Raw genomic sequence first — 22,825 nt, 5'->3', positions numbered from 1 at the left:
CTTAATCACACATCAATCTCACTGTAAAAAGCCTAACAATAGGTGTTCAAAAATCGGTTGGAAGGTCAAATATACTTATATCCAAATTTTATGTATAAGATTTGAAAAGATTAATCTTGTCCATAGGATTTAGAATATTAATGCATAGTGCAAATCCATTGGATTATCAAATTTGTAAATGAAACAAAACTCTTAAAGTAATATATATATATGAGCTGAAAATGACTTTGGATTCTTATAACGAAAATAAAATTAAAATAAGGGCAAATTGTTGAAACCTTCCCTGAAGTTTGGTGATTGTAATCACCTCCCCTGAACTTTCTTACATAATTACAAGTAGGCCCCCTTTATTTGTATTCGTACTCCTTCCAAACATACCTATATTTGTGTTTATACTCCTTCCAAACTGAGCCTACTGGGAAAAGTTGTTGAATTTCAAGATTGCTTCTTAAAACATTCCTTTAAATAATCACCAATATTAAAAATTGAGATATATTTATTGTTGGAAACACAATATGGTTGGACATAAAAAGTGATCACTAATGACATAAAACTAAACAAGAACTAAAAAGAAGAACAACATAAAAAGATAACAATAAGGAAAAACACAACACTAACACTAACACTGACAGTGAACTGAAAAGAAGAATGACAAAGATAACAATAAGGGAAAACACAACACTAACACACTACTCTTCTCCTGCGCTTACTTTATTTCCTAACACTAACACTAACACTGACACTGAACTGAAAAGAAGAACAACATAAGAAGATAACAATAAGGAAAAACACAACACTAACATTACACTTCTCCTGCACTCACCTTTTTCATACACTATTCTTCTATATATGCTTCCATTTACTGTGTTGCAGATCATGTGTCATGACATGTGTGTTTCACATGAATGAATATTTACACACGTGTAAGGAGACACCTATATATATCAGATTGAATGGAAGTATAGGAGAAAATTGAGGAAAACGATGGTGTAGTAGATCCAAACTACTATAGCAAATTATCTCGCACCATCTAGGGATAATATAACTTGATTCTTTAAGCTATCAACTCCCCTAGTAGAACTTTCAATTTGAGAGTCCAAAGAAGATTCAACCAACAAATGCACAGATTCTTCATCATAGTTCTCTTTCACCCATGAGTGCGTACCAACTCCACGTCCTCGTAAGTAGTCTAACTCCACAGCAACTTCTTTCATTGTTGGTCTCTCTTCCCCGTTCAATCGTAGGCATTGTTCTGCAAGATCAACAACTCCTTGAAGTTGTGTATGATTTCCTCCATGCATCACTTCATCCTCTAGGACATCAAAGAGACGGTTTTGTTTCATTGACAAAACAAAATACTTCGCCATATTTTTTCGTTCTTCAGGCTTGTCATCAGAATAAATCTTCTTTCCTGTTAATAGCTCCACAAGAACTGCACCAAAGCTATAAACATCACTCTTGTCAGTTAACTGCCTTGTTTGCATATATTCTGGATCTATGTACCCAAAAGTTCCTTGTACAAGCGTAGATAACTGCATTTGATTCAGGGGGACCAATCTTGAAGCACCAAAATCTGATACTTTTGCAGTGAATTTATCATCTAAGAGTATGTTCATAGACTTGACATCTCCATGAATGATTGGCGGATCACCTGCTGAATGCAGATATGCAAGTGCTCCTGCAGTTTCTGCCGCTATTCTTAATCGATCCTCCCATGAGAGCACAAACTTTTGTCTCCCATCGCCATGGATTCGGTGAAACAAGGTCCCCCTTGTAATAAACTCATAAACTAAAATTGGAACTGGGGTTTCTAAACAACAGCCTAATAGCTTCACCACATTTTCGTGATTGAGACGAGCAAGAATGACAATCTCATTTATGAATTCTTTAACTTGGATCTTGTTTGTCTCTTTGGATATTTTAATGGCAATATCTCTCCCGTCTGGTAATGTCCCTTTGTAAACCGTGCCATAACCTCCTTTACCAACGATTCGGCTCTCATTGTAATTGTTAGTTGCTTTCATAAGTTCCTCTGAAGTAAATATCCTTAACTTTCTCTCTCTATCGTCTCGATGCAAAGCAAGTAATTGATTTAAAAATACACCTCCATTTTCTTGGAAGAATTTCTGTTTGAGTTTACGTTTTTGAAAAACCCAGCAGCTCCATGTAACACCAATGATAACGAACAACAACACGCAGGATCCTCCAACTGCATATAAACAAACCAATTTATAGATAAGTAAAAATTATAATATTATTTAATTTATGTATAGGAATTCAGGTCAAGCGTGGAGCTTTTTTAAATGACAATCTAGACCAACAAAGAGGGGCCTATTGATTGGCCATGTGTAGGGCCGCATATTGATCCAATCCAATTTGGTCCACTATGAATCTATTACAAATGGATCAGTCTAATCCAATCTGATGAATACTTTGGATCGTTATGGACTGGCCCAATTCAATGTTTGGACTGTTGAATTTGTTTAAACTGGGTGTATTTTAGATTGGGTCTAACCCAAACCCAAATTTGGTCCTTTGACACCCGTACTCCAATTATATATCTTCTGTCAGTGGACTAGATATTGCTGGTTCAATTTGACCAAATTCAATATAAATCCATTACAGATGGACTAGATCCAATCCAATCCAATAAACACTTTCGACCATTAAGTCAGCACTGGTCCAATTCAATATGCCTTATTGGATTGTCATTCAAATTGATTTTGATTCGGACTGGGTCAAAACCAAATCTGGTCCCATTGATACCCCTAACCATGTGTTTCAATTAAAAAACAAACAATTTCAAAATAGAAACATTTTCCCTCCAAAGTGGTAAGTCAACAAGTCATTTTATTTTTCCAACAGATCAAATAGTTGAACCTATGACATCACAATCAAATAATAAAAATACAAACATGGATGAAAATCTATACTACCTATAATGAGCGAATTCCCCTTTTTCTAGAATATTCTTGGATGTTTTCTACCCTTTTTGTCTAAGCACACAACTGGCATAAAGAGGGCATATATGGCTTTTACTCTCACATCAGAAACTACCCGCTCATAACTGTTCAGAAACTACCCACTTATAAGTTATAACTGTTTAGAAACTGTCCATGAATTATAAATAGTTGTCTTAAAGATACTGCCACGTGCAAATGCACATACACATTTACTAGTATGTAAAATATGTAGAAAATAAGATTGACCCCTTTAAAAACATACTAGCGGGGGCTTGTGCGATGCATGGGATGGGGCACCTTTCATTGTACCTTGCCCCCATAAGTCAAGACACTACTCCATCCCTGCCTTGACCCCAGTGGTGGGGCGGGTTTGGGGTGAGGCACCCATTCCCCATTGGGGATGGGAAATCCTCAAATTTTCCCCACCCTGAAACAATCATATAAAAAAATATAATTTATGGATATTTTACAAAGGATTATGGGTATTTGGGAGTAGAGGTGGATTTGAGCCAAGCTGAACTGAATAGCTAACTATTCGAGCTCGACTTGCCAAGACAATATAAGGTTCAAGCTTGAGCTTGGTTGGTTGCACCAAAATTTGGGACAGATTAAAAGAAATATTGGGGCCTACTAGATTAAATGCCCAGGATAGGTTGCACCAAAATTTAGAGAGGTTGATACATACCTGAGTCTTGTTAAAAAAGTCATATACAGTAGAAAGAGTCTTGGGTGTTGGACAAAGAGGAATTTACTTAGGGCTGGCTCGGGTGGGCCTGAAGACTTGGCTCTTCTAGGGGTTTGAGGGTGGGAGAGAAGGGGGGCTCTTCGTATCCTGATATGAGGGTGGTTGGACCTCTGGTAGACCCTACTACAACAAGATTAGTAGATAAGAGTAGAGAAAGAATATTCAAATAAGTAAGCTCACTAGGTCCCTTCTTTTTGATTGGCTAAGAGACTGCAAGAAAGGAATCCTAGATTTCTTACCCATTTTTTTTACCCACATTCACAATTCAAGATGGCGATGTGTGGCTACAATTCATAGTGGATAGAGTGTGGGTAGAAACTAGAAAGTAGTGGGAAGGAAATCTGATTGTTCTTGGAAGCAGAAAAAGAAGGTGAATCTCAACCGTTTGTAAAAGTTCTTGGTCAAGAGCAACCGGAGTGCAATAGCGAGCTGGAAGTGGAAGAAGATGTGAATGCGTACAAGATTGGAAGAGTGCCAGCAGGCTACAGTTAGATAAGTCTCTTGGAAGTTTATGTAGCGTTCAGCAATGCTTGAAAGCGTCTCTTTGTACCATTGTGTGAATATAAAAAAAAAAAAAAAATATATATATATATATATATATATATATATATATATATATATATATATATATTTCAGTGTGACAAGTTTCAAAAGCTAAAATAGGCGTGCCTTGAGGGTTGGGTAAGGCAACAAGACACCAACAGAGATTCAGGACTGAAAGTCCAGGGTGGAAAAGTGAAGAGTACAAGAATCTAAGGCCATGTTTGCTTAACCGCTGTAGGTTTCATATTTTTTAATTCTTGTCCGTTTTGGGCAAGAATGAATAATAATAGAGCATTTGGTTTAAAATTCTTGCCGTGGGTTTTATTTTTTTTTAGAGACAAAAATTAAGGTAATTGACTGCAAAATAAAAAATACTCATGTCCCATCTTGCTCATTTTCCTTCTTTAAAAAAACTCTATGCCAATGGTCATAAATCGCCAACCTGCTAGGTCTACAAAATTACCACCATAAATGTTTATTGGTGGATTACCATTGAAACTTGTACCAATGGGCATTGATCGTTGGCCATCCACCAACAAACATCTATGCTGATGATTTTGGGCATTGGTGGAATGTATTTTATAGGAAAAAAATGTTTGGTTATTGCTACCCATTTTCTATTTTAAAAGGGAATCTTTGAAGGTAAGGGCTTCTAGGGTACTAGGAAGGTGTTTGAGGTTTCTAAAGGAGTTAAATACTTTTCTTTTCATTTCGAATTGATATCCTAATCTATTATGAGAGTCATGGAGGGCTGTGGAGTTGAAAACAAACTTGCAGGTGAAACGGGATAAGGGGGAGGAGGTATTGGAATGCCTTTGCTTCGACAAGCCCCCCCCCCTTTCAACTAATGTTATTCATCTTTATTCTTCTTAATATAAAACATTTTTATTAAAAATAAATAAAAAAGGAGATCCCCCCTTCCTCTTCATCCTCCTCCTAATCTCCCATTCTCTTAAGGAGGCTTACACCTCCTTGTGTTCGGGAGGCTTATGCCTCTTGCGTTCTGAACTACGCCTCATACCTCTAGGTAGTGGAATGCCTCGCGTCACGCCTCCACATTTTAAAACATTGATATCAATTTCTTGAATCCTTTTAGCAATCCATTGTTTTCTCTCTTTGATTCTTCCAAACTCCTCCTTGTTCCACTCCTTTTAGCAATCCTTTTAGAATCTATATCATTTTCATCTGAATTCCACTTGACCTTCTTCCCACCACTATTGTACTTTCTTTAAAAATTCAGGATGAAGTAGCCACATGTTCTCAAACTAAAACAAACAAGGTCCTTCTCCTAATTTCTCTTGTGAAAGCCTAATTGCACAATGATTCGAAGTTGGTCTAGGAAGTGCCCTTACTACCATTCCCCTCCAAGCAGTCTCCTAATCTACAGAGAATAGGAATCTGTCTAGTTTACAACATAGGGGTTTTTCTTGAAAGTTGGACCAAGTGAAATTAGCTTGTAGCATGGGGAGCTCTCTTAGCTCAAAGGACTCCACAAGTAGGTTGAATTTCTTCATGCTAGAGGTGATCCTATGGCTAAGATTAGTTGTTTCACTCACAAATCTAATGACATTAAAATCGCCCCCCAAACACCAAGGACCAATCCAAAGACCCTTTATGGCTGCTAGTTCTTCCCAAAACTCTTCCCTTTCCCTATATGAATTTGGACCATAGACATTAGTTAAATCCTATTATAACCCACCCTCTTTCCTCCTAAACTTCACTGTGACCGTAAAGTTGTCAATCAATTCATCAGTGCACTCTATCTTCTCATTCTTCCAAATTGTTAGGAAGCCTCCTAAGGCTCCCCACAACTGTGCAAAAGCCCAGCTTAAGCCTCTGGCTGACAACACACTTCTTACCCATCTTCTATCCACCTCTTCCAACTTTGTTTCTTGAATTAGTACAACATTTGACTTCTCTTTCCTAAAAACTTCCTTAACCACCCTTCTTTTTCTTTGACTCCCCAACCCCCTAACATTCTAACTGATTATCTTCATGGGAAAAATCAAATGCTGAGACCCAGAGGTTTTTCTTAACCTAAACCATTTTCCTTTCTTTGCTCAGAAAAAAAAAAAAACATTTTCCTTTCCTAATCTCCCATAGTCTGATTTTCCTTCCTAAAAACTATTCCCCTTATCTCTAAACTCTGTTCTACCAATCAAACCTGAGACCCTCCAGCAATTTTCACCATTGCCAACACTCTTCTGCCACTGCTAACCAGTGTTCATCTCTTATAGTCTTGCAGTTCAAGCCATAGAGATTTACAGAGTTACCAGCGTTCCTTCTCCATCCCTTTCTTCAACATTTTCAAGGGCTGTAAATGGTGAATGCATCTTTGAATGATCATGAGTTTTAATTTCTAGGGATGCAAATGCTGAAATGCATCTTCAACTGCTGTCTATTATTGAGTTGCTAGTTGAGGTTGTTGCTAGGCTGCCCTAAACTATTGCCGCTTGTCTGCTATTTGCAAAACTCATTAAGGCAAAATAGGTAAGTCTGCTTTTCCTTTTTCACTTGATGACTTGGAAGATTTTTGAAGGATTAACAGGGTAGCTGAAATTGTTTTTTCTTGCTCTTTAATTTGAATTGAATCAAATTCGAACTGGATATCCATTAACCTTATTGAATCAAATTTGAATAGGGCAACTAGAGTATTTAACAGATTCAAATACAATGAATTTCTTGTCGAATCAAAATTGGATATACCCCTATCCAATTTCGACCTGATCACTTTGCATCCCTATTGGCTGAGCCCCTGGACCTGGATACCCCCACTGGCCCACTCCCTATGCATTCCTTCCTGCTCCTTCCTTGGCAAGGGATTCAGCAAGGTCATAGTCCATCTGACTGAGACATTTGACCTGGTCACAAATCACTTTGCTTCTCATATGCAGTTTAGAAGTTCCCATGGACAATCAACTCTTTGACATTATCCGGCTAATGACCACTCTGAAATAACTTTAGAGCAGCATTATTTTATCAGCAACAAAAAAAATCAATTTATTAATAATAGAAAACAGGAATTATAGATCTAACAGTAGCATTTTCCCACTCATCTCTGCACATTCCACCTACACCAGATGACACTGGATTTCCAAAAGATATGGCATTCCTACATTCTTTTAGGCAGATTTTGGGGCATGAAATAGTTATAACCATCTTCTTAGAGTCAGCACCTAGTAGTCCTGTCCGTGTTATCTATTTGCAATGCCAGACTCAACCTTACCTTTTTTTATAAATAAAACAGATAACCCTTTTCAACATTTCTTGCTTCCTTCTCTCCTCTTCCTTTCTTAATTGACACCTATACTTGGTATGCAATTTTTCATAAAGAAATTCAAGAGATTTTAACAGATTCAAAGTGATTCTAAGACTAAAATAATAGGATCTTAATAAGAAAATAAAATACACAAGAAAGAAATATTGTCCCAGATTAAAATCTCTTAAAGACAATGAGTCTCTGCAAGGGAGTTTGCTAATATTGGAATCCATCTGAAATGAGATGTTCATTCTAGAAGACAACATTCTAGATTCCCCGGTAAAGTAATGGAGAGTACATGTTAGATTCTCTTGATATTCTCAGGAGTCAGGACCAATAAAAGTCCAGAAGAGCTAGTACAGAGAGGTGTGGGTAAGATGATGTCTTGGGTGTCTGTTACTCAGGACTTTAAGCACCTGCATTTGCCTCATCTTTTTAATTCTTAGTTTTGGTGGAGTCTATAACTTGATTTGCTTCTAGACCTTTCTTTTGGTCTGGGAGTTTCTGTAATTTCTCTTTCTTGAATAAAATTACTTTACCTTTTTCCAAGAAAAAAATATTCTCATGAACAATAGGTGACAGGGATTGGGGACTCACTTTTCTCACTTGAAGTGGAACGTGTAACCCTAATGCAAGATTTGAAAGTGGGATTTGTCTCAGGGATGAAGAGAACTCAGATTCAAGAAGAATCTAAATGGCGATTTACTAGATGCATGAGTGGAAACTACTTTTTTGGCTCCTTTTTAAGACCTTGCACAACTTTATTAGTGTTAATCCCTTTCCCGTCAAAGCTCTTTGGTTTGGTCCTGTCACACCTAAGGTGAAGTTTCTCTTTTGGGGGCTAATAATTTGATTGTTAATACCAGTGAAAGGTTCCAAATTAAAAAAAAAAAAAACCAAAAGATTGTTGTCTCTCCCCTCATGTCTGATCCAAGACTGATCAAAGAAGGATACATTGCGATCACTAAAAACAGAATGGGCACACACACATACAATTGATCGATGCGATGAATTAGTTAAATGTCCATAATATCGCATTAGGACAAAGGTGGTTGGTTTCCAAAAACAGCAAGACCCGGGATGCTTGCATTCATACCAAAAACAACACTTTCACCTTCTGACTCAGAGACACATTTCACTGCCACTAGCAGCTTGAAGCCTCGCATCAAATTAAGTAGAAGTATTAAATTACTCCATTGCTGAAAACTATTAAATTGCTCTACCTTCTCCGCCCCTGTAGACCATCGCTTCAGGAAACAATAACTTCTAAAACCATTCACCCGAAATGGGCTTTCCTTCAAAATCCTCATGGCCTCAAACTTGAAGGGGAAGATGAAAAGAAACCTCCCTCCGGCTAATCGTCGGACTTTAGGGTTGGGCTGCCCTACCCAACAACTTTGAGTAGTCCACCTCCCTCCACTTCTACAACCAAGCTACAATCTATAAATTCACATGTATTGCAATAATCCATAACTTCACATCAACTCTATTGGTTCAGTTGTAGCTGGTTCTAGCCAAGACTTGAGATCTGTTCTTGCCTTCGCCTGATTGGGATCGTGAACATATATAGTAACAAGTGTTTGAAGTTGATCCAAGGGATCATGAAATTCAAGATAGCTTGTGATGACCAAAATTTGTGCAAGGGATCATTAATAGGGGTGTGATCAAATCTAGCTAGCTTTAATCAAGTTTGATGGTAATTGAGTTTGAATTATGATGTGATAGATTAGTTTTTGAACCCAAAGTCAACCAAGAAAACAATAGGCTCAAGATCTTGTAAGCCTGGCTATATATGATACATTATGCACAATTCAATTCTGAAAAGCTATTTTTTTTTTCTTTCGAATATAGGTTGGAATAATTTATGTGGCACTTTTTACCCTCTTGTCTCTCTCTTTTAGGGAAAAAAGATATTTGTCCCATTACACACGATGAGATGATAACCAATACAACTGTTATGTGAGACCAACAAGTATAACCTCTTAACAATAGGTGTTCAAAAATCGATTGGAAGGTCAAATATACTTATATCCAAATTTTATTTATAAGATTTGAAAAGTTTAATCTTGTCCATTGGATTTAGAATATTAATGGTGCAAATGCATTGGATTATCAAATTAGTAAATGAAATGAATTTATTAAAGTAATTTTATATATACATATATATATATATATATATATATACTTATATCCAAATTTTATTTATAAGATTTGAAAAGATTAATCTTGTCCATTGGATTTAGAATATTAATGGTGCAAATGCATTGGATTATCAAATTAGTAAATGAAACGAATTTATTAAAGTAATATTATATATATATATATATATATATATACAAGAAAGTAAAGCTTAGAGAACCCTGGGTGGTTAGCCCAGCTAGTAAGCAAACAATCACGCGAACCTTGTTCTTTGGGGTTAAAGCTCTTATATAGTTGAGCTGCCGTGCATCTCATGAAACGACTCTGAAATCCTAGGCCCGGGTAGTTGGGATCCATTCCACTTCCGAGGGAGAGTAACGTACCAGTCAATGAAGTTTATGGTTACCTTTCTATCCGGGCGGGAAGAGGATAAGGCCTACGATTACACGGCGTGATCCCGAGTAGTTCGAAGTCCATTGAGAAGCTTCTAGAGTCGATTACGTGTGCTGAAGTGACTTTTGGTTCCGAGGTGCCTGAACACCCGAGCTCCCGATCTGCTGACAAGGCTCTCCTCGCTGAGTTATCATCCTATTGGTAGGTCACATCCACTTGTCCTTCACTTACTAGGTTGGGCCAAATCACCCCTCATCAATTAACCCTCACTCCCCGTGCCAGAGGTCCTGACCAAGTGCGGGGACTTCATGACAAGCACAGGTGGATTTTGCGTGATGTCTAGATGGTACAAAGGGAGGCTTTTCGGTCGGACTTGTAGGACCGCTTGGCTCAACCAGGAAATGACCAAGATCGCATATCGAGTACGCGCGGACGTCGCGCTGCTTATAAACTCCTCCGACGTCAAAACGCGCGCTCAATCGATTTCAACCTCGGGTAGCGTGTAGCTGATTTTCATGGGAGCCATTGGATCATGTAGATCTCAGCCATTGAACCTCGGTTACATTGGCTATAAATAGGAGCTGAAGGGCCCATTTTTCTTGCCATAAACCGCATGATCGAGTTCCTTGATGTCACGTTCAAATCTCTCAGCTCGGTGTCATCTGTCCTTGTGTCCGATGTCATCCCGCTTTCTTCACGGTGAGTTTGCCTTCCCTTGCTCTGTTGTCTTTTTCCTTCTTAGTCCAACACGTCTAGTTGTAGCATAGATAAGCTTCTTGATGGGAGCAATGAGTCCGTCGAGACCGAGGTGGGTAACTTGGCCTATGTTGAGGAGTTCGGTTCTGTTGGGGCACATGCTTCGGTTGAAATTCCAGACTTCACTTCGAAAAGGGCGAACGCATCGGGTCAAAACCGCAAGGTTTCCGAACAAGGGACGTCAACCTCGCGTCCTAGCCCAAAGCCAGATCGCTTTGGTCCTTCCACCATGACTACCGAAAGGTTGCAGTCTCTAGCTTCTTACTATTGTTTTTCTACCGACAACATATTCAGCATTCCCTTGGGTCAGTACCCTTGGGATCACAAGTCAGACGAAATAGCTATTTGCGAGGAGCAGCTCGTAGCAAGACTTTGTTTCCCACTTCACCCCTTCATCGTAGATGTTCTTCAATTTTTTAATGTCACCATAGACCTGCTCCACTCGAACTCTATACGATCCATTGTCGGTATTATCTCTTTATTTCATGCATACAATAAACCCTTGAACCTCGGAGTGTTTAGTTCATTGTGCGCTATAAAGAAGAACTCAGCCTATGTTTTCAAGGATGAGAAGTACAGCTACTACATTTCTCCCTGACCAGGGTACAAGGTCTTGCACAGGTTCCCTAACAAGCTACCGGCCTGGAAAAGGCAGTACTTCGTGGTTTGTGTACCCGGAGTGTGGCCATTGTCGATGAAGTGGAGGACGACCATTACTGACCCCGGGGTTCATTTGGATAATGAGACTTTGGCAATGGTTTGATCCTGGGTTGACCTTAACCTGTAGCTAGCGGACTTTCTAGCCGAAGAGAAGCTCATACAAGTCGGGCTGAGTCCTCTAAGTAGGTCATCACACCGCTACACACACATTTTTTCTTCCTTGTAGCTCATATTCGTGACTAACTTGTTTGTTGCTTGTTGTAGGAATCATGGAAGACATCCCCGCTGATGAACTCTTCGGTACCATGAAGAGGGGCAAGAAGAGGAGGGCTTCCAAGAGATCTCATCCTCAGGAGGTCGCCGCCACCTCTGACGTTGACGCCACTACTACCGAGCTCCCTTCAGATTCTGAGCCCACATGTCCTCCCGTCATCAACTTAGTTAAGGAAGACCAAGGCAGGGCTTCTTTGCATCACACGCCCAAGGAGACTTCAGGTCCCGAGCTCTAGTCTATGTAGGCGGGGGATGTTGACCCCCACATGCGGAAGAGCATCATGAATCCAAAGTATGGTCTCCTCAAGAGCAAGGATGTGGTCTTTGCTGAGGAAGTAACACAATGGGCCGAGCTACTAGTGGGTCAGCTCGAGGCGAGAGTAGCTCATCATGTCATGGTGGTACGTATCTAGTACTTAGTTAATTCCTTCAATAGCTACTACACAATGTGGTACTTAATTTTGTTTTCCTTCCTTGATAGGTCAACTCTACTATCCACTCCCTAGTCTGGCAATTTGAGGTGACCCTAAAATGGGCTGTGGAGGCCGAGGAGTCTTCTTGGACCTCGCTATCGGACCTCGCTATCTGCCTGATGAAGTAAGAGTGAAAGCCTCGTAAGATTTCTCTGACCTTGGCTAAGTAGGCTACTATGGTTGCATCGTGAGCTTCGTAATTGCCGTTGACCTAGTTGACCACTAGCTATGAGTCGTTGCACACTACGAGGTGCATAATACCCATCTCTATCGCTAAGTTGAGCTCGACAATTAGTGCCTCGTACTTCGCCTCGAATCCGAACTGGAGAGGGTACTCCAGCTTCACCTCGCTCGGACCATACAGTACTAGTCCAACACCACTTTCTCGTAGGTTAGACGAGCTGTCTACATGGATGATCCAGGACTCATTGTCCCACGTCGGTCCAACCCTTGCCGAGACCGGTGCTGCACTGTTTGACGCCTCCGACGTGTTAGTGGGTTTAGTCAGTTCTGGGGCCGGTGTGTTGAATGTACACTCTGCAATGAAATCCACTAAGACTTAGGCTTTGATCGCTGGACGTGGCTCGAATAGGATGTCGTACTCGCTCAGCTTGATAGACCACTTTGTCAATCTCCCTGACATTTCGGGCTTAAGTAGGATATGCCTCAGAGGTGTGTTGGTGAGGACGACAATGGTGTGGGCTTGGAAGTATGGGTGTAACTTCCGAGCTGCTACCACTTGCGCATATGCCAGCTTCTCGATGTCGGGGTACCTAGTTTCTACATCCTACAAAACCTTACTTACATAGTAGACGGGTCGTTGGACCTGATGTGAATAAAAATTATCATATTTTTATCTCTGAATATTCAGTCCTTTTACACTTAATTAACACTTAATTGGACTCATTACTCTGGTATTTTGATTCAGGGCAAGGAAAGAAGTCGCAAGAAGGAAAACAGGGCTAATCAGATGGTTTTTCACAGTTTCGGCACCATTCAGTAATCTCGGCCTAATTCTCATATCCGGGCTCCGATTGGGCTGAATCAAAATGCCCCGGAAAGATAGGAGAGAACCTTACAACTTTAATGTTTTGGGTTTTGATAGATTCGGCCTACACCGAGGTTAAAATCGGGCTCAAAGTTGGAACAATTTCGTAGTAAAGCCTAGTTCACAACTGAAACCCATTTCGCAGGAAAGCCTTGTAGCGGCCCAAGTTGTTAAAGAAGCCCAATTCGAATGCAAGAATAAAGAGTCCTATTATATTTAAATTTCTGATGTAATTCTAGAAAGATAAAGAAGACTGAGATAACTAGATAAGAGATAAGGATAGGATTAGATTAGGACTTTCTATTTTCGAGGGAGAACTCCAAGAACGAGTAGAAAACAACCCCTCCCCCTAAAGCTATATAAATGGGTAGGGGGGGCGGACTAGCACCAGGCATCAATCAATTACTGAAGTTCCCTCTGAAGTAATCAAGAAAACCACCAGGAAAGCTTCAAGAAGGAGATCAACAAGGCAAGAAAGCTTCAAGAAGGAGGTGGCGGCAAGAAGAAGAGAAGATCTCAGCTCCAAGGGCGACACCATGAGTTCTTTCTTTCCTCTTGTTTGTTTTATTTCCTTTATCATGAATTGATTTATTTATAGCTAGGGCTATGGAAATCCTAACCATGACAATGAATATATTTTTATCATGATTTATCCAAGATTATGATTTCCATATAGTCTATGAGTTATTTTGCTTAATGGGATTAGGAGTGGCCATCTCTTAATTGATTGGGTTTATGTGAATGAATCGGGAGAGGAATTCATATAGTGGACTAAATAATTCATGGTGTGAATTGAATGGTATATAGGGATATATACACATGATTCATCTGAATGTATAAGTTTTTCTTTGAACTTAATGCATTTCTATCTTGAGAACTCTAGTCGAGGGATCAAAGGGTTACTTGATAGAAATAGATTTGATATATCTTGGGAAAGAATATTAAATAAAATTGGAAAAACTTCAACTTATGGGAATGACAAATTATCTTTGATGTACCAAGACTTTTAAGAAATCTATGTCAAATTAAGTGATGTACAAAACATGTCAAAGATCTAGACCATCAAAATGGCCTCCTTAGATAAATCAGTTAATCTCAACTATCCTAAATCATATTACTGATATTTCAATTAATTTAACCCTTTCAAATGAGATAACAAACCAAGAAACCCTACCGTATTAGGTGGATGGATTAAATTCATCAATGTAATTATGGATACCATTTTGACAAACCATATCTTTAATTAGTTTAATTTGATAGATCACTCGGATATATATGGACGAGATTAATCTATTGCTCTAGGATACCACTTTGAGTTTTTAGCTGATTTGATGCATTGGTTGGACAATTTATATTGGGTATCACTCTGATGGTTTAGAAACCAATATAAATGGCTTACTTCTATTAATCTTGGCCATCCAAGCAATATTATACCGAGACTTCCACCTTAATATTTACAGAATTTTGATATCTTCGATCCTTGTGTTGATTTGGCACATTGTTTGAATGACCCAAATTGGTTTAAATTTTGCTACCCACTTGGATGGTTGATTAATTGGATACCATATCGAATGGGTAAAAGTAAAATTATCATTTCATAACCCCTTTATAATAGCCATTTCCTTTTTTTTTTTTTTTTTTTTTTTTTTTTTTTACAGAAGCAAGCAATTGCCAGGTTATAACAAAATAGCCTTCTTCCTTTGTCATCCTCCATTGAAGCAGGAGCAGTACTCCAATCTAATTCGCCATTGTTCAACAATTTGAGGGGTATTATAGCTTTTTGATAATTTTATAGTAAAAATTGACCAAATCAAAGTCATATCAAATAAGGGTGGTTTTAATAATTCTTAGATAATTAAGGAAATTTAAGCAATTTCGCTTACGGTTTTGAATTATCAGAGTATCCCTGCAAGTAAGTCGTGGACCGACCCACCAAAGGCATCGCCATCAAACCATTGACCTGAACTGGAAATGACAGTTTGATTTGATGGTTCGATGGCAATGTCTTAAACCACTAAATTGAATCAAATTAAGCTGGAATTGACAGTTTGATTTTATCTGAAAATAAGAAGATTCTCTAAATAATACAAACCTTAATAAGTGTGAAGTGCAAAACGGTTCATAGTGTGAATACCGATTCAATGCATCATTGCATCCCAGTTCACAATTGCATGCAGTTTTGGAGACGTCGTAAAAAAACCATTAAAATCGATGTAAAATTGCAAATATGTCAGGATTTACATTGATCTTGCGGTGAAAAACAATTTCGGTTTTTCCGAAGTAAAATTTTACGCCCTTGCTTTATCGAAGGAAATATGCGAGGAGTTTACCTCATCTACCACCAGCACGATGCAGTTGACCGTCATGCTCGGGGCTGGCTCTTCTTTCTCAGTTCGCTGTTTGCAGTCGACCTCCGGTAGCGACGATTCTTCGCTGCCACATTTTCTTTTGATGTATCTAATATTCCCGTATGTGGGCTTCAGCTTTGAAAGCGTCTCTTTGCACCACTTTGTGAATAAAAAAATACATATTCAGTGTGACATGTTTCAAAAGCTGAAATAAGCGTGCCTTGAGGATTGGGCAAGGCAACAAGACACCAACAGGAGATTTAGAACTGACAAAGTCAAGGGTGGAAAAGTCAAGAGTAGAAGAATCTAAGGCCATGCTTAGTTTGCCGCTCTAGCTCTCATGTTTTTTAATTCTGACTCATTTTGGGCAAGAATGAATAATAATAGAACCTTTGGTTTAAAAATTCTTGCTGTGGGCTTCATTTCTTTTTGGAGTGAAAAAGAAGCCTATAATATAAGAATTAAAATAATTGGCCGCAACAAGAAAAATATTCATGTCTCATCTTGCTCGTTTTCATTTTTCAAAGAAATTCATTTATGGGAAGATGTTCCCAATTCATGGATGGAAGTGTTGGGAGGACGGTGTGGGGACCCAATTTGTGAGGATAAAATTCCAATTCACTCAAATGAGGACATACAAATTAACAAACAATATGCCCTTGAGGGGGGTAAGAATGTCATGGAAAGTGGTATACTTGGATGAATTAAACACAAGAGAAGAGAATATGTAAATCATTTTGCATGCAAACAACTAAACACACAATAACTAATCAACTGATGCCATTCATTGTAATTCATGTGGGCTTCTCATTGGTTAACTTCTTCAGGTATCATTTCTTGCTAGTTGACAGGGGATTAGACAAAAATTGGAACAATTAATGCAGTCGGAATGTCCTATCCACTCTCTACCCGTCATGAATTGGAGTCAAACATATCTATTGTAAATTAAGAGATGTGTGGCTGCAATTCAGGTCGAATAGGGAGTGGGCAGGAAAAGTGAGTAGGAAATTTGGGCTCATGTTTTTTCTAGATATCTAAATCACATAAATATGAAAACAAATAACCAAAAATAAGGCAGGAAACATCATCCATATTGCATTTGGAGGATAGACCAGCTTTATATTTATAATTGTTCACATTTTAGTCCAAATGAAATTAAAAGATTATAAAAAAGGAAAATAGAACACTCATCAAAAGAGGGTCTTTCCCTTGCCCTTCCCATTCCCCCCTCTCTACACTCAAGAACTTAGGGGACCACTACTTCCTATTAATCCAGCACTTTTAAAGACAAATGCAATGTTTGGAGCAGCGCAAGCCCACTATCTTTTTGTATGTTTGCCTAGAATCAAACTAAATAAAGGAACCCCCAAGTCAAGCATTGCTCTTCTTGCCAGAACTGCATGTCATTCCATCTAATGATATTGCTCAAGTTTAAAAGGGGTAGGGAATGATAGGTTAAGGCCCCCGTGAGAATCATCATGTCAAAGCAAACTCTAGGAAACTTGTAAAGAAGCAACTCAGCAGATAAAAAGCTATAATTATTCAATATTGAATAAAGGAGCCATCGAACTTATTCGAACCAAACAAGAGAAAGAAATTGAATTATAGCTGTCTCTGTGTCATCTATTTCTGAAATAAAAACAGGGGAAGCAAGCCAAGCTAAGCTAAGTCCTAGAATTGTGCCTAATTAAGGATGCTTTAGTCCAAGAGAGCCTTAAACAATGGGCCATTCCCAAGTAATCCTGCCCAAGGTCTGCAACTCTAATTTCTTTAAACCACAAAAACTTGGCTAACTAGGTTCTAGTTTGCCCTCAGTACTCCAAGCAAATCCCATGTCTCACTTTCCGTTCAACAGGTCTACTTTGCCTGCACCACCACAGACTTGGTCAAAGGAAGAGAAAACTCAACCTATATCAGTCATGGGTGGCATGGCTGAATCAACTTACAACTCACCTTACGTGCTGAAACTTCAGTATTGGGGAGCAACCCTTAGGCCCAAAGCCAGAATTTAAGCAACCTAACTTGAAAGGTAGCACTCAAAAGCTTTGAAGGATTCATTACCTGCAATATACTCTAGCTCATACTCTAGCTCAAGCTCATCCATTTGTGTACTTGATTACTATACGACATTGAGGATTAAAGTTAACTTGTCGAAAGAGATTTTGATCTTAATCGTTAACCTAAATTGTTTTCCTTGACATATTAGCATTTCATCATACCTGGTTCTGTGTTTTATTGTTAACTTGATTGCCTTGTAAGAGCCCTGTAAGAGTATGTGGTTTTGAATACTCATTTCAAGGTTGAGTCATTGCTTTCTAAATGTCAAGAGGAGCCATTTAGGAATAGAGACTGAATTTAAATTCTAGATTTGAACTCCTATTGGCTTTCAACCTGGTCACCTTTGGGACAAGAAGGTTGCTTCACCGATTACATCATATTAACTAAATTTTATTTGTCTTTTTGCTGAATTAGATTGTGGAATAACATTGCCTGTGAAGTCATGTTTTTCCTTCAGGATAAAGTCATCTTAGTCCATCTTAGAATCTGGGTTTAATGAGATGGACTTTCTCTTAAGGACTGCTCTTGCGGATCAGTCCAAACTAAGTTTCATTCCTGGTTGTCTTAGTCTAATTTCTGGGTAACAGCATTGGGGCATACCAAGTCTAATTTTGAGTAGCAGTTATTTAATCCTCTCTAGGAAGTCTAGAGCTCACCATCTAGTTGAGCTGCTATTTTTTACAATTTTAAGTTTGAATTTAATCTCCCTTATTGAGAGGTTGTGTGCAAGACTTAATGGATGCCCTTGGGCCAATAGAGAGCCTCTTCAGTTTCAAGCCAGTTGGGCTTTTTATCTCTCTTGGTGTGGTCATGAGTTATCACTAGATTAGATGTAGAACATGACAACTTGTTGTCTTTACATGTATAGTTTCAATGTCATGACCCCTCCAAATTCTTTTCATTTCTTTTCCCTTTTCTCTGTTCATTGTTAATATATTTAGCCCCACTGAATTAGTGAAATGCTGAAACTTGAAAGCAAAGTAATATTTAAGACATCTTTGCATCCATAGCCTCCATGTTGGCCCGCATCTCACTCACTTCTGACTCAAGTTGTACGACTCTGAGATCTGCTTGTTGGTTGGATGTGGTTGTGGAGGTAGTGGACCCTTTGGACTCGGGGGTTCCAAAAGCACGCTTAGGATTTAACCCGGCCCGAACCCTAAGTAATCACATCATGAGCACCAATGGGCTCAAATGGTATGCCAAGTTGTGCCTGCTCAGTCATGAAGTTCTCCATCTTTTCCTACAATAGTTTTAAGTTGATGGAGGTGTGCTACATATGATTTCTGGCCCAAAGGGTGATTGAGCCTATGTTGTGCTCTGATATTGGTCATCATCTCAGACTTAGCGCCTACAACAATAACGATATAGATTAGTTTAAAAATAAATTTATCTGAATCCTAATGGTGTTGTGCTGAATCATCTTCTTAAATTAACAAGTCCTTCATCTTCCTGTTCACCACTCTCCTACCCTTTGTTTGTAAGCCTTCCTCTATTACAACACATTGTTTTAAGCACCATCCCTCTTCATGCCCTAAAGAAAGATCAATCCTAACCCTCGATTATGATACTCTACTTGTACATCTCTCTTGCAAAGAAAAGTTAGGACTCCCAAAGGAATCTTGTTAACATTGTTCACTTCAACCGGTAACATATTGTGTTGTCTTAATTCTGAAGCAATTAGAAGCTGTTTTGGGTTAGTTTCCTAATTGAATTCAGAGCATGTAAAGAGAGATTTGAGACCTTAAGCTTTAGTCTATATTCTATAATTAGAGTAGGCGCTATTTAAATTTTAGAATTCAGTTAATGGAATAAAGTGTTTGTTTCTGAGGTTACTTTCTAAAAATGTGTGATCTTCTTTCATGACTTTGTGATGGATAAACTACAAACTACTTTTTCCTTCAAACCAAACATAGCCTTATGGTTCCTCCACGTGGAAGTGGAGGGAACCTTAATTGTCAATGACTTTCAACCACCTTTAATCAAGGGTTTAAATATGATACATGATACACTAGAGGGGATACAGGATATGATACGACTAAACCTATATTCTTTGAATCGCGCTCAAAGCGATAAAATACAGGCTGATACAAATCAGCATGTTTTCCGCATGCACGTTTATTTGTAAAAAATGCAACTACAAGAATTCCAACACAAATCACCCAGCATTAAAGCCTTATCAGTATGCTTGATCCACTAGGCCACTTTTCATCTTATGAAATTTAATGAAATAAAGTAATTTTTCTATTCTAGTGTTCACATGCAATGTGGTGAAATTACATCTGTGTTTAATAATTTCAACAAAATAAAAAAATAATATTTTATAAACTAATAGAATAAATAATTTCATAAATCCACATTTATATCAATTTTTTTAATCTCAAAAAAAATATTCGAATAAAGATATTAATAATAGAATAATTGCTTTAATACTTAATATATATATATATATATGTACAGAAATTTTTATGATTTTCTATTTTTTTTTGTAAATGCTTTTGTGTATTTCTTTGTTTTTTTTATAATTTATATTATTTTCTTTATTTTGAGGAGAAAGGTGCATAGGATAAAGAGACACCATTTCTATTTCCTCCTTCCTATTGTGAAGTAGGGGGAATGGATAAGATATACACTATAGAGAGAAGGATTTAAAGGAGAGAACCAGGGTTTTAGAATTTATTTCTTCGCTTCTTGTTTGCATGATAATATTTGGCATTTTGCCTCATGTCATTCTACTCCTCAATGGTGGGACTGTTATTTGCATATCTAATGGCAAGTGTTTGGATATAGGATGATCTTGATTCGTTTATATTCAGATTTGAATTGAGCATCCATCCAATTTGTTTATATTCGGATTCGAATTGATTCATTGGTAGGGTGTAAGATTATTGGATTGGCCTGATGATCATCGAGAAAAAACACCCTAAAACAAATCAATATAATGAACTTGAAAGCATTTCCCAATCCAATACAACTTATTATGTTAACGGAAACAATCGAAATAGAGGGAAAATGGAAAAAATAAATGAAAAAATAGGGAGAAAACCAAAAAATGCTACATTTAATCATTTAATTGATTGTTTGGTGATGAAAATAGAGAGGTCAAAAAAATCCTTTCCTCCCTTCAATTTGAATTCATGGGTTTTGGGCAAACCATTCGATACTTGACACATGTTGGCTCTAATCAATGAAGAGGTTCATCAGGTAAGCCTATCAATGATACTTGAAAATCTGAGGCCAATTCGACATCCAATCTGATTATCTTGGATTCAGATTATGTATTTATGTAATTGGATGAAATTCGAATGTTACAATCTACATCTGACTAATAGTCATATCGGATTTGGATTTGAACCAATATGATTTGATTAAAATTTGAATATGATTATATTATAATATTTATTAATTTTAATATATAAATTCTATATAATTATATTAAAATTTATAAAAATATATTTTAAATATTTTATTATATATGAATTTATATATAATAAATTTAGTATGTTATATTTATATTAATTTATTATATATCAAAGTTGAAAAATAAATAAATTTTTTATTTTATTGGTATTTTAGAGAATTTAAAGTTGAGTCAGATTAATTCCGAATCCTATATGAGTTTGTTAGGATTCGAATTCGAATCCGAGTCTTTAAATCCAATTGAAATTTGAATCGAATTTGAATGTAGGTTCTTAATATTCAGATCGAATGTGGATTTTGCTACATCCAATTAGAATCCGATCCGATTGCAGCCCTATTGGGGAGAAGATCAGATAAGGCTTAAGAGAAGAGAGGAGTAGGTTCCACAGCGGTTTTATTATTATTTTATTTGTTACAAGCGTGAATTGTTAATTAAATAAAATTGGAAAAATAAAAGACTATTATTTTATTTGCTTTATAAAATTACAAGTGTTAACTGTTAATTAAATAAAATTAAAAAACTAATAAAGGGTAAAAATGGAAAGTGAAAATTAGGCTTTTTCATGAAACATTGTCACCATCCTTATTTTTATAAATGGTACAGACAACATTCTCATTTTTTAGTATGGTATAGAAATTTTTATGATTTTCTATATTTTTGTAATTTTTTTGCGTATTTCTTTTTTTTTTCTGTAATTTATATTGTTTTCTTCATTTTGAGGAGAAAGGTGCATAGGATAAAAGAGATGCAATTTCTAAGTCCTCCTTCCTACTTAAAGTAGGGGGAGTGGATAAGATATACAATATGCAATGAAGGGTTTAAAGGAGAGAATTGGAGTTTTAGGATTTATGTCTTCACTTCATGTGTGATTGATGACATTTGGCCTTTTGCCTCCTGTCGTTCTGTTCGTCAGTGGTTGGGCCATTATTTGCATATTAACGGTTAGCATTAGGATATAGGTTAATCCTAATTCATTTATATTCAGATTCAAATCGAACCTCCATTCGATTTATATAGAAGAATCTGGATCTCTTGCCAACAAAATTCATTCCAAACCCCTATGGTCCTACCAAGTACAACCCCTTCGATATTATGTTGGTAGGGTGTCAGATTACCAGATTGGCCAGATGATCATCGATAAAAAACACATAAAATGAATCAATATAATGAACCTAAGAACATTTCCTGATCCAATACAACTTATTACGTTAACAGAGACAATTGAAAAAATTAGGGAGAAAAAAAAACTTCATTTAATCATCTAATTGTTCCTTGATGAAAAGAGAGAGGTTGAAAAAATCCATTATTTCCTTCGATTCAAATTCATGGTTTGGGCAAACCATCCGATACTTCACATGTGTTGGTTTTAATCAATGAAGAGGTTTGTTAAGTATGTGCTTCGGGAGAAGATCAGATAAGGCGAGGAATAGGTTCCACATTAGTATTATTGTTATTTTATTTGTTTTATCCATTTACAAGTGTTAACTGTTAATTAAATTAATTTGAAAAAATAACAAAACATAACAAAGGGTAAAAATGGAAAGTGAAAATTAAGCTTTAAAATAAAAATGATAAAGGGTAAAAATGGAAAATGAAAATTAGGCTTTTTTGACACGTGTTAGCTCTAATCAATGAATAGGTTCGTTAAGTAGGTGTTTCGGGAGAAGATTAGATAAGGCAAGGAATAGGTTCCATAGTAGTCTTATTGTTATTTTATTTGTTTGATCCAATTTCAAGTGTTAACTG

General features: G+C 37.3%; 1 pseudogene; it reads right to left on the bottom strand.

The window, feature by feature from the left end:
• Positions 1–1,016: 1,016 nt before the first annotated feature.
• LOC148851886 (putative wall-associated receptor kinase-like 16 pseudogene) lies at positions 1,017–17,704 on the bottom strand (annotated as a pseudogene).
• Between the last annotated feature and the right edge of the window lie 5,121 nt (positions 17,705–22,825).

The sequence above is a fragment of the Nelumbo lutea genome, chromosome 5, assembly GCF_056320005.1.
Source record: "Nelumbo lutea isolate HS-2025 chromosome 5, American lotus-T2T, whole genome shotgun sequence".
Lineage (NCBI taxonomy): Eukaryota > Viridiplantae > Streptophyta > Magnoliopsida > Proteales > Nelumbonaceae > Nelumbo > Nelumbo lutea.
The sequence above is the reverse complement of the archived record's forward strand: the minus strand, read 5'-3'. Positions and strand labels throughout refer to the sequence as shown.